The following is a 12,101-nucleotide window of genomic DNA, read 5'->3' as shown; positions in this document are numbered from 1 at the left end:
GATTAATACATTCCCTTGATTTATTTTTTATTTACAGATGCACATTTTCATTAGCTGGGATTTGAACAGAATGGATTTTTATAACAAAAGCAATAGCAGTCCAATTCTGACTTTTATACACAGATGGGTTTCTCGCCGTCTCCTTGGACAGTTTTGAGTGTATCTTCTTCCAGCACAACCCAGGTGCATCTATTTGTAATGTTCGGCTTGCAGCCTAGAGGCAGAGTACCTAATTTCCCTCCCTAATCTGCAGAGCAAATCTCAGATGCAATGTGTTTTCTGTATAGATGCAAGGAAGTCCTGGGGAGTTGGGCTGGAAATGCAAACAAAAGTTTTTTTCCCCCTTCCTCCTATGAAAATTAAGGCATTTCCTGCCTCTGTGATGATTTCTTTAGTTATCTATCTATATTTGCTACAATGATTTCCTAAATGACTTTAGGCTGTATTACTTCCCCTTGCCTTAGAAAACAATCAAATTTTTGTTGCAAGTATCCCAGGCTGACTGTTCTGTTTGATCGCAGTTATTAGACTACCCTCTAATGCTCTGAAACGGTTACTGTTTTAGACTTGCAACTGCAATAGTTATAAATAACCACAGATTCTCAAAATTCCTTATGTGTGGTACACATGCTCACTGACCAGTCTTATTTGTGTTGGTGCCCGAGAAATGTTTGCTTACTGAATAAAGGCACTGTAGATGTGGCAGAGAACTTGACCGCCTCTCATCGCACAGCCCTGCCATAGTTTTAGGAATGGTGCTGCGAGGACACCTTCAGGGGCTCTGGTTTAGAATGTTACTCAATTTTCTAACTGTGTTACAGTAGCAATACAGTATCCCATACTGTTAAGAAACATCGGATGTGGTGCTACTGAACTAGCCAAGGCAGTAAATAGGCATCAAAACAATGGATGGTGGATATCCGGAGTGCTGGATGGAGACAACAGCACCCAAAGTCTTTGTGACTTCAGGACTACAGATCGCAGAGGGCATCGGAACCCTGACCCCCAGATGCGTGCTCCCCCTTTTTCCTCATGCTTATTCCCTACTAGGCTGTCAGAGAGAACAAAGGGAGTGAAAGAACTAGAATGGCAGGTTAAGACTTGCCCACTCCATACTTTTATCCATATCTCTGTGCCTAAAAAATTAGGGAACTTCGTTGAAAAGAAAGACAAGAACTACAATATTAGCCAAGCGACCAGGAGATTACATTTGCAAGCCTCCTAGCCCATTGTCTCAGGCACAGCTTGTCACTTTCCCCTGCCACATGCCTGTCCACATGTATGGATGAGTGGATTATCACTAGGCAAAGACAAATTCGTTTCAAATCTGAAACTATAAAATGTTTGTTTGCTGGATTACATTTCCCTGTTGTTTTACCAGCAGGGTGACTTGGAAAAGTAAAATAGCATTGGCCCTTTCTATGCCAAATGCAGAAAAAGAGTTAAAATGATGCTCGCCAACACTGATGGTGGTCCTTACTCCAACAAACTTGAGTGAGCAATACACTTTTTAAACTACAGTGGTGAGAAAGAAAACTCAGTTCCCTATCCAAAGTGTATTGCACAGCCAGAAGTCCCACCACCTCAAGTTTTACACATGCTTCCAGGTAAAGATGGCTGCACCCAATTTCCACCCAGAGTGTACTTGCTAACCCTAACCGTTCATCTGATTTCTTGAAACCTTAAGTATCATAATATCAATCTCAGTTTCAAGAACCTGAGTGGCTAAGTTACAATGTAAAGGTCCCTTCTTATCGAATCCTGTGGAAATCATTGTCTCTGAACTTTACCTTTATTTTAGATGCAGTATTTGTTGTGTGGACTTTATAGTCAGTGTTCGGTGCCCATGTTTTATTTGTCCCATTTTTTAACTTAGCATGAGTTCTTCTGAGATTCACCTCTGCTTAGCTGAGGCAATCATAGAATAAAAACAAATACATAAATAAAAAGGACTTTTTTTCATAGAAATACTGACACAACCTTAACTGGAACGGAGAGAGTCATACAGCCATAAGAATAAAAGTAGCAAACGTTAGCAATCTGCTTCATAGCAGGAAATAAAATGTATTTTAGTAAAAACATGAGCACTGCTCCAACTGTAATTTTTCACACAGCTAGGATAAAAGAACAATAAAAGTGATAAGGCATAACAACTCCTGAGTAAACACACATATAAAATAAAGTGGAAGCTCAGATCTAAAGTGTTTTGTTTTACGTGTAGATGCTAAACATACCATGGCTGATGCTTTAATTTTTTTTTTAACACCTATCAATTTTGTTCACTTGCACAATGTAATGGATGCTAGAGGCTTCCAACAAATATGTTGCATTAAGAAATATTCTCCCTCAGCCTGTGCATTTGACATCTTGTCACTCTGTAACACTACATACTTTTGAATAGATAATCATATCTATTGCCTCTTGATAAGAAAAAAATAGCAAAAGCAGTACCAATGAATATTTTGTATAGAAAACATGTTTTTTTCATTCCCTTAGAAATTATGTAATGCTGTCCCTGCCTCTTAAAAATCTGAGTCTTTCCCAAGGTAACAGAACACTTCTTTAATCATTAGAACAAATGGATGTTTGCCCAACAATGAGAACAGTTATTTTCTAAAATAGAAACATTCCTTCTAGAATGTTCTTGGGGCAAATAAATGATGTGTAAAGCACGTAAACAACAAAATGTACTCAGAACAAGAAAGATGACAATATTTTCCTAAGTATTCATCACGATGTCTATAAAATACCCTATGGCCTTTGGATCAAGGCATGGTTAAAGAACAGAGATAAGTCCCAAACTGATTACTTCTCCCTTTGAATAAATAGCTGCTCTCCCACTGACATTAAGTCTGTGAACTCATACACCCAGTAGCCATAAAACACATGCAAACCTGTGGCTCTCATCTAATTTCCTTTACCCTAGACCTGGTACACACTATTTATTCATTCATTCTTTTTTTTTTTTTTTTTTAACAAACATATATCAAAGCACTTCCAATGGGCAAAGGACTGTAGAGACCTATGACCACCCGTATTGTTGTGGCAGAGCTACCTGTTCAACAAAGATCTGGGTTCCTATCCCATAGTGTCTAGGGAAGCATCTTCTAGCCAGACGCTATATTTCCTGGACTTTCTTTGCATCTGGCCATGGCCAGGTGACTACAGAGTATAAACAGAAGAGAAGTATAAACTCTTTGGGACCAACCTGGTTAAGAAGCAAATGTTCTCTCTCTAGTCTCTCTTGGCCTTACTTGGCATCCTTGGAAGCCACATGTTGAACAGGGCAGTGCCTGAGATCGAAAGAGCCTGGCTCCTACATCACCACACAGAAGACTGCCTGCCAGAGACCACACCGAAATTTTATAAGAGTAAGAATAAACTTCAGCTGTGTTAAACTATTTTGATTTGGGAGTTATCTGTTATGATAATTAACACAATCATATATAAGAATCTTTTTCTCAGGAACTTACCTTTAATAAGAGAGATGACTACTTCGAAACTTTTTGGAGAAAAAAATCAGACACATTTATATAAGATAATAAGGATGATAAGGCAAGTAACCCCCAATTATACTTTAGAATATCATCAGCATAGTGAGAAAGGGATCTGGGTTTCAAAAAACAGCAGGATCAGTTAAGTCTACAGTTATTGGAAAAGGCCTCATGGAGAAAGAGGCCTTTTAACTTGATTTCAAAGGATGGATAGCAGTGTGACAAGTAAGAAACGAAGCTGAAAGGCATTTCAGGCTGAGGGAACTGTGTGATCAGGCAGGGAGGAAATACAGTGCAACAATTTGGGAATGGCGAGTGTCTGCATAAAGGATTATAGCCTGCCCAGAAGCAACCATGAAATGGTGAAACAGAACCTCCCAAGTTGCTATAGTTCAGAACTTACTGATAACCTGAGATGTGAACTATAAAACCATGGCTTTGGCACTGTGGAGGGATCAACATGTATTGGAGGAGGGTCATTTCATCTTAAGTTTTTCTCTTCTTTCCAAAAATCCAGAATGTCTCTATTACCATTGTAGACAATGAGACAGTGATACAAGGATTTCAACGACCTGAGAGGTCACAGAACAGAGAGGGACAAAAAGCACATACCCAGTGAGCACCACTGTAAAAATGCAAATAATTGCTCCAGAAATTGACACTTCTCAAGAAGCAAGATGAGACAGAAATCCTCCAATCCCCAAAATGCATGCATCTGTAGCGCTGTCAGCAATAATTGGGCAAATAATGCTATATTGATTAATTACAAAGCTTTCTTCAACTTTATGAATGAGATTAAAAACTCTGATTTTAAAATTCAAAGAACTGATAAATAAATTCTTTCCAAGATTGACATAGTTCAAAAAGAGTGACTAGAAAACCTAGATGATGAGAGAAGGGAATAATTATGGCTAAGGAGCTCCCCAACCTTATTTTGAAGGGATTGAAAATTAAGATCAGGAAAAGAATCTGGAAGATGGCAGAGGACTAAGACGTGGAGATCACCTTCCTCCCCACAAATACATCAAAAATATATCTACATGTGGAACAACTCCTACAGAACACCTACTGAACGCTGGCAGAAGACCTCAGACTTCCCAAAAGGCAAGAAAATCCCCACGTACCTGGGTAGGGCAAAAGAAAAAAGGAAAAACAGAAACAAAAGAATAGGGGCGGGACTGCACCTCTGGGAGGGAGCTGTGAAGGAGGAAAAGTTTCCACACACTAGGAAGCCCCTTCGCGGGCGGAGACGGGGGGTGGGCGGGGGGGAAGCTTCAGAACCACAGAGGAGAGTGCAGCAACAGGGGTACCGAGGGCAAAGCGGAGAGATTCCCACACAGAGGACTGGTGCTGACCAGCACTCACCAGCCCGAGAGGCTTGTTTGCTCACCCACTAGGGCGGGTAGGGGCTGGGAGCTGAGACTCTGGCTTTGGAGGTCAGATCCCAGGGAGAGGACTGGGGTTGGCTGCATGAACACAGCCTGAAGGGGGCTAGTGTGCCACAGCTAGCCGGGAGGGAGTCTGGGAAAAAGTCTGGACCTTACTAAGAGGTAGGAGACCATTGTTTCAGAGTGCACGAGGAGAGGGGATTCCTTCCCCGTCTGCCCACAGAAGGCAAAGCACCACCTAAACGAGCTCCAGAAATGGGCGCGAGGCACGGCTATCACCTCGGACACCAGAGACGGGCATGAAATGCTAACACTGCTGCTACAGCCACCAAGAATCCTGTGTGCAAGCGCAGGTCACTACCCGCACCCCCCTAGGAGCCTGTGCAGCACGCCACTGCCAGGGTCCCGTGATCCAGGGACAACTTCCCCAGGAGAACACACGGAGTGCCTCAGGCTGTTTCAACGTCACTCCAGCCTCTGCCACCACAGGATTGCCCTGCATTCCAATTATAACTACCATACCCCTCCCTCCCCCCAGCATGAGTGAGCCAGAGCCCCCTAATAAGCCGATGCTTCAACCCCATACTGATGGGTGGGAACAAAAGCCTGAGGACAACCTACATGCAGAGGTGGGGCCAAAACCAAAGCTGAATCCCAGGAGCTGTGTGAACAAAAAAGAGAAAGGGAAATTCCTCCATGCAGCCTCAGGAGCAGCGGATTAAATCTCCACAATCAACTTGAGGTACCCTGCATCTGTGGAATACCTGAATAGACAATAAATCAACCCAAAAAAGAGGCGGTGGACTTTGGGAGCAACTGTAGATTTGGAGTTTGCTGTCTGCGACTGGCTTGTTTCTGATTTTTATTTTAGTATAGTTATTAGCACTTGTTATCACTGGTGGATTTGTTTATTGGTTTGGTTATTCTCTTCTTTTTTTAAATTATTTTTTATTTTTTTATTTTAATAACTTTTATTTTAATTATTTTATTTTATTTATTATTTTTTTTCTTTCTTTTTTTCTCCCTTTTCTTCTGAGCCATGTGGCTGACGCGGTCTTGGAACTCCAGCCTGGTGTCAGGCCTGAGCCTCTGAGGTGGGAGAGCTGAGTTCAGGACATTGGACCACCAGAGACCTCCTGGCCCCATGTAATATCAAACGGCGAAAGCTCTCCCAGAGATCTCTGTCTCAGCGCTAAGACCCAGCTCCACCCAATGGCCAGCAAGCTCCAGTGCTGGAAGCCCCATGCCAAACAACTAGCAAGACAGGAAGACAACCCCACCCATTAGCAGAGAGGTTGCCTAAAATCATAACATGGTCGCAGACACCCCAAAACACACCATCGAATGCAGTCATGCCCACCAGAAAGACAAGATCCAGCCTCAGCCACCAGAAGACAGGCACCAGTCCCCTGCACCAGGAAGCCTACACAAGCCACTGAACCAACCTTAGCCACTGGAGGCAGACACAAAAAACAACGGGAACTACGAACCAGCAGCCAGCGAAAAGGAGACCCCAAATACAGTAAGTTAAGCAAAAGGAGAACATAGAGAAAAACGCAGCAGATGAAGGAGCAAGGTAAAAAACAACCAGACCAAACAAATGAAGAGGAAATAGGCAGTCTACCTGAAAAAGAATTCAGAGTAATGTTAGTAAAGATACACAAAATCTTGGAAATAGAATGGAGAAAATACAAGAAATGTTTAACAAGGACTTAAAAGAACTAAAGAGCAAACAAGCAATGATGAACAACACAATAAATGCAATTAAAAATTCTCTAGAAGGAATCAATAGCAGAATAACTGAGGCTGAAGAACGGATAACTGACCTGTAAGATAAAATAGTGGAAATGACTACCACAGACCACAATAAATAAAAAAGAATGAAAAGAATTGAGAACAGTCTCAAAGACCTCTGGGAAAATATTAAACGTACCAACATTCAAATTATAGGGGTCCCAGAAGAAGAAGAGAAAAAGAAAGGGTCTGAGAAAATATTTGAAGGGATTGTAGTTGAAAACTTCCCTAATATGGGAAATGAAATAGTCAATCAGGACCAGGAAGCGCAGAGAGTCCCATGCAGGATAAATCCAAGGAAAAACACGACAAGACACATACTAATCAAACTATCAAAAATTAAATACAAAGAAAAGATGTTAAAAGCAGCAAGGGAAAAGCAACAAATAACATACAAGGGAATCCCCATAAGGTTAACAGCTGATCTTTCAGCAGAAACTCTGCAAGCCAGAAGGGAGAGGCAGGACATATTTAGAGTGATGAATGGGAAAAACCTACAACCAAGATTACTCTAGCCAGCAAAGATTGCAATCAGATTAAACGGAGAAATTAAAACCTTTACAGACAAGCAAAAGTTAAGAGACTTCAGCACCACCAAACCAGCTTTACAACAAATGCTAAAGGAACTTCTCTAGGCAGGAAACACAAGAGAAGGAAAAGACCTACAAAAACAAACCCAAAACAATTAAGAAAATGGTCATAGGAACATACATATCAATAATTACCTTAAATGTAGATGGGTTAAATGCTCCAACCAAAAGACATACACTGGCTGAATGGATACAAAAACAAGACCCGTATATATGCTCTCTACAAGAGACCCACTTCAGACCTAGGGACACATACAAACTGAAAATGAGGGGACAGAAAAAGATATTCCATGCAAATGGAAATCAAAAGAAAGCTGGAGTAGCAATTCTCATATCAGACAAAATAGACTTTAAAACAAAGACTATTACAAGAGACAAGGAAGGACACTACATAATGATCAAGGGATCAATCCAAGAAGAAGATATAACACTTGCCTTCTGTATTGGGTGCAGAAATAGATATTTCTGCACCCAATACAGAAGGCAAATGTTAACAGCCATAGAAGAGGAAATTGACAGTAACATAATCATAGTAGGGGACTTTAACACCCCACTTTCACCAATGGACATATCATCCAAAATGAAAATAAATAAGGAAACACAAGCTTTAAATGATACATTAAATAAGATGGGTTTAATTGATATTTATAGGACATTCCTTCCAAAAACAACACAATACACTTTCTTCTCAAGTGCTCATGAAACATTCTCCAGGCTAGATCATATCTTGGGTCACAAATCAAGCCTTGGTTATTTAAGACAACTGAAATTGTATCAAGGATCTTTTCTGGCCACAACGCTCTGAGATTAGAAATCAGTTACAGGAAAAAAACTGTAAAAAATACAAACATATGGAGGCTAAACAATATGCTACTAAATAACCAAGAGATCACTGAAGAAATCAAAGAGGAAATCAAAAAATACCTAGAAACAAATGACAATGAAAAAGCAATGACCAAAAACCTACGGGATACAGCAAAACCAATTCTAAGAGGGAAGTTTATAGCAAATTGATCCTACCTCAAGAAACAAGAAAAATCTCAAATAAACAACCTAACCTTTCACCTAAAGCAATTAGAGAAAGAACAAAAAAACCCCAAAGTTAGTAGAAGGAAAGATGTCAAAAATATCAGATCAGAAATAAGTGAAGGTCCTCGGGAAGATGGCGGAAGAGTAAGACGCGGAGATCACCTTCCTTCCCACAGATACAGTAGAAATACATCTACACGTGGAACTGCTCCCACAGAACACCCACTGAACGCTGGCAGAAAACGTCCGATCTCCAAAAAGGCAAGAAACTCCCCCCGTACTTGGGTAGGGCAAAAGAAAAAAGAAATAACAGAGACAAAAGAATAGGGACGGCACCTGCACTAGTGGGAGGGAGCCGTGAAGGAGGAAAGATTTCCACGCACTAGGAAGCCCCTTAGCGGGCGGAGACTGCGGGTGGCAGAGGGGGGAAGTTTCGGAGCCACGGAGGAGAGCGCAGCCACAGGGGTGCGGAGGGCAAAGCGGAGAGGTTCCCGCACGGAGGCTCGGCGCCGAGCAGCACTCTCCAGCCCGAGAGGCTTGTCTGCTCACCCGCCGGGGCGGGCGGGGCTGGGAGCTGAGGCTCGGGCTTCGGTCGGATCGCAGGGAGAGGACTGGGGTTGGCGGCGTGAACACAGCCTGAAGGCGTTAGTGCACCACAGCTAGCCAAGAGGGAGTCCGGGAAAAAGTCTGCAGCTGCCGAAGAGGCAAGAGACTTTTTCTTCCCTCTTTGTTTCCTGGTGCGCGAGGAGAGGGGATTCAGAGCGCTGCCTAAACGAACTTCAGAGACGGGCGCGAGCCGCAGCTACCAACGCGGATCCCACAGCAACAGGGGCGCAGAGGGAAAAACGGAGAGATTCCCGCACAGAGGCTCGGCGCCGAGCAGCACTCTCCAGCCCGAGAGGCTTGTCTGCTCCCCCGCCGGGGCGGGCGGGGCTGGGAGCTGAGGCTCCGGTTTCGGTTTCGGTTGGATCGCAGGGAGAGGACTGGGGCTGGCAGCGTGAACACAGCCTGAAGGGATTAGCGCACAACAGCTGGCTGGGAGGGAGACCGGGAAAAAGTCTGCAGCTGCCGAAGAGGCAAGGGACTTTTTCTTGCCTCTTTGTTTCGCGGCGCGCAAGGAGAGGGGATTCAGAGCGCCGCCTAAACGAACTCCAGAGAAAGGCGCGAGCCGCGGCGATCACCGCAGACCCCACAGCAACAGGGGCGCAGAGAAAAAAAAAACGGAGAGACTCCCGCACAGAGGCTCGGCGCGGAGCAGCACTCACCAGCCGGAGAGGCTTGTCTGCTCACCTGCCAGGGCGGGCGGGGCTGGGAGCTGAGGCTCGGGTTTCGGTTTCGGTTGGATCGCAGGGAGAGGACTGGGGCTGGCGGCGTGAACACAGCCTGAAGGGGTTAGCGCACCACAGCTGGCTGGTAGGGAGTCCGGGAAAAAGTCTGCAGCTGCCGAAGAGGCAAGAGACTTTTTCTTGCCTCTTTGTTTCGCGGCGCGCAAGGAGAGGGGATTCAGAGTGCCACCTAAACGAACTCCAGAGAAAGGCGTGAGCCGCGGCGATCAGCACGGACCCCAGAGACGGGCGTGAGACGCTGGGGCTGCTGCTGCCGCCTCCAAAAAGCCTGTGTGTGAGCACAAGTCACTCTCCACATCGCCCCTCCCGGGAGCCTGTGCAGCCCGCCACTGCCAGGGTCCCGTGATCCGGGGACAAGTTCCCCGGGAGAACGCACTGCCCGCCTCAGGCTGGTGCAACGTCACGCCGGCCTCGGCCGCCGCAGGCTCACCCCGCCTCCTCTGTACACCTCCCTCCCCGCGGCCTGAGTGAGCCAGAGCCCCCTAAGCAGCTGCTCCTTTAACCCCGTCCTGTCTGTGCGGGGAATAGACGCCCTCAGGCGACCTACACGCAGAGGCGGGTCCAAATCCAAAGCTGAACCCCAGGAACTGTGCGAACAGGGAAGATAAGGGGAAATCTCTCCCAGCAACCTTAGAAGCAGCGGATTAAAACTCCACAAACAACTTGATGTGCCTGCATCTGGTGAATACCTGAATAGACAACGAATCATCCCAAATTCAGGAGGTGGACTTTGGGAGCAGGATATATTAATTTTTCCCCTTTTCCTTTATTTGTGAGTGTATATGTATATGCTTCTGGGTGCGATTTTGTCTGTATAGCTTTGCTTTACAATAGCTTTATTTTACTTCACTATATTATAGCCTCTTTCTTTCTTTCTTTCTTTCTTTCTATTTTTTCTCCCTTCTACTCTGAGCCGTGTGGACGAAAGGCTCTTGGTGCTCCAGCCAGGCATCAGGGCCGTGCCTCTGAGGTGGGAGAGCCAACTTCAGGACACTGGTCCACAAGAGACCTCCCAGCTTCACGTAATACCAAACGGCAAAAATCTCTCAGAGATCTCCATCTCAACATCAAGACCCAGCTTCACTCAACGACCAACAAGCTACAGTGCTGGACACCCTATGCCAAACAACTAGCAAGACAGGAACACAGCCCCATCCATTAGCAGAGAGGCTACCTAAAATCATAATAAGGCCACAGACACCCCAAAATACACCATCAGACGTGGACGTGCCCACCAGAAAGACAAGAGCCAACCTCATCCACCAGAGCTCAGGCACTAGTTCCCTCCACCAGGAAGCCTACACAACCCACTGAACCAACCTTAGCCACTGGGGACAGATACCAAAAACAACAGGAACTACGAACCTGCAGCCTGTGAAAAGGAGACCCCAAACACAGTAAGATAAGCAAAATGAGAAGACAGAAAAACACACAGCAGATGAAGGAGCAGGGTCAGAACATACCAGACTTAACAAATGAAGAGGAAATAGGTAGTCTACCTGAAAAAGAATTCAGAATAATGATAGTAAGGATGATCCAAAATCTTGGAAATAGAATAGACAAAATGCAAGAAACATTTAACAAGGACGTAGAAGAACTAAAGAGGAACCAAGCAATGATGAAAACCACAATAAATGAAATTAAAAATACTCTAGATGGGATCAATAGCAGAATAACTGAGGCAGAAGAAAGGATAAGTGACCTGGAAGATAAAATGGTGGAAATAACTACTGCAGAGCAGGATAAAGAAAAAAGAATGAAAAGAACTGAGGACAGTCTCAGAGACCTCTGGGACAACATTAAACGCGCCAACATTCGAATTATAGGGGTCCCAGAAGAAGAAGAGAAAAAGAAAGGGACTGAGAAGATATTTGAAGAGATTATAGTTGAAAACTTCCCTAATATGGGAAAGGAAATAGTTAATCAAGTCCTGGAAGCACAGAGAGTCCCATACAGGATAAACCCAAGGAGAAACACACCAAGACACATATTAATCAAACTATCAAAAATTAAATATAAGGAAAACATATTAAAGGCAGCAAGGGAAAAAAAACAAATAACACACAAGGGAATCCCCATAAGGTTAACATCTGATCTTTCAGCAGAAACTCTGCAAGCCAGAAGGGAGTGGCAGGATATACTTAAAGTGATGAAGGAGAAAAACCTGCAACCAAGATTACACTACCCAGCAAGGATCTCATTCAGATTCGATGGAGAAATTAAAACCTTTACAGACAAGCAAAAGCTGAGAGAGTTCAGCACCACCAAACCAGCTTTACAACAAATGCTAAAGGAACTTCTCTAGGCAAGAAACACAAGAGAAGGAAAACACCTACAATAACAAACCCAAAACATTTAAGAAAATGGGAATAGGAACATACATATCGATAATTACCTTGAATGTAAATGGATTAAATGCTCCCACCAAAAGACACAGGCTGGCTGAATGGATACAAAAAC

The 12,101-nt window shown here is 44.0% G+C and overlaps 1 protein-coding gene across 9 annotated transcripts in view; it reads right to left on the bottom strand.

Moving 5' to 3' along the window:
• The window catches only part of LOC309665527 (uncharacterized protein), a 714,473-nt gene that overhangs the window by 496,695 nt on the left and 205,677 nt on the right, over positions 1-12,101 (bottom strand). For 2 of the 9 annotated variants that reach the window (XR_014266471.1, XR_014266472.1), the window contains exon 1: positions 3,209-7,641. The exons of the other annotated variants lie outside the window; for them this stretch is intronic. The gene's annotated coding sequence lies outside the window, so the exon portion shown is untranslated. Of the gene's footprint in view, positions 1-3,208; positions 7,642-12,101 lie in introns of those variants that run through there. 9 annotated transcript variants of the gene reach the window in all.

The sequence above is a fragment of the Balaenoptera physalus genome (assembly GCF_965194825.1).
Source record: "Balaenoptera physalus genome assembly, chromosome: 8".
NCBI classification, from domain to species: domain Eukaryota; kingdom Metazoa; phylum Chordata; class Mammalia; order Artiodactyla; family Balaenopteridae; genus Balaenoptera; species Balaenoptera physalus.
This window is presented reverse-complemented; position numbering and strand designations above follow the sequence as displayed.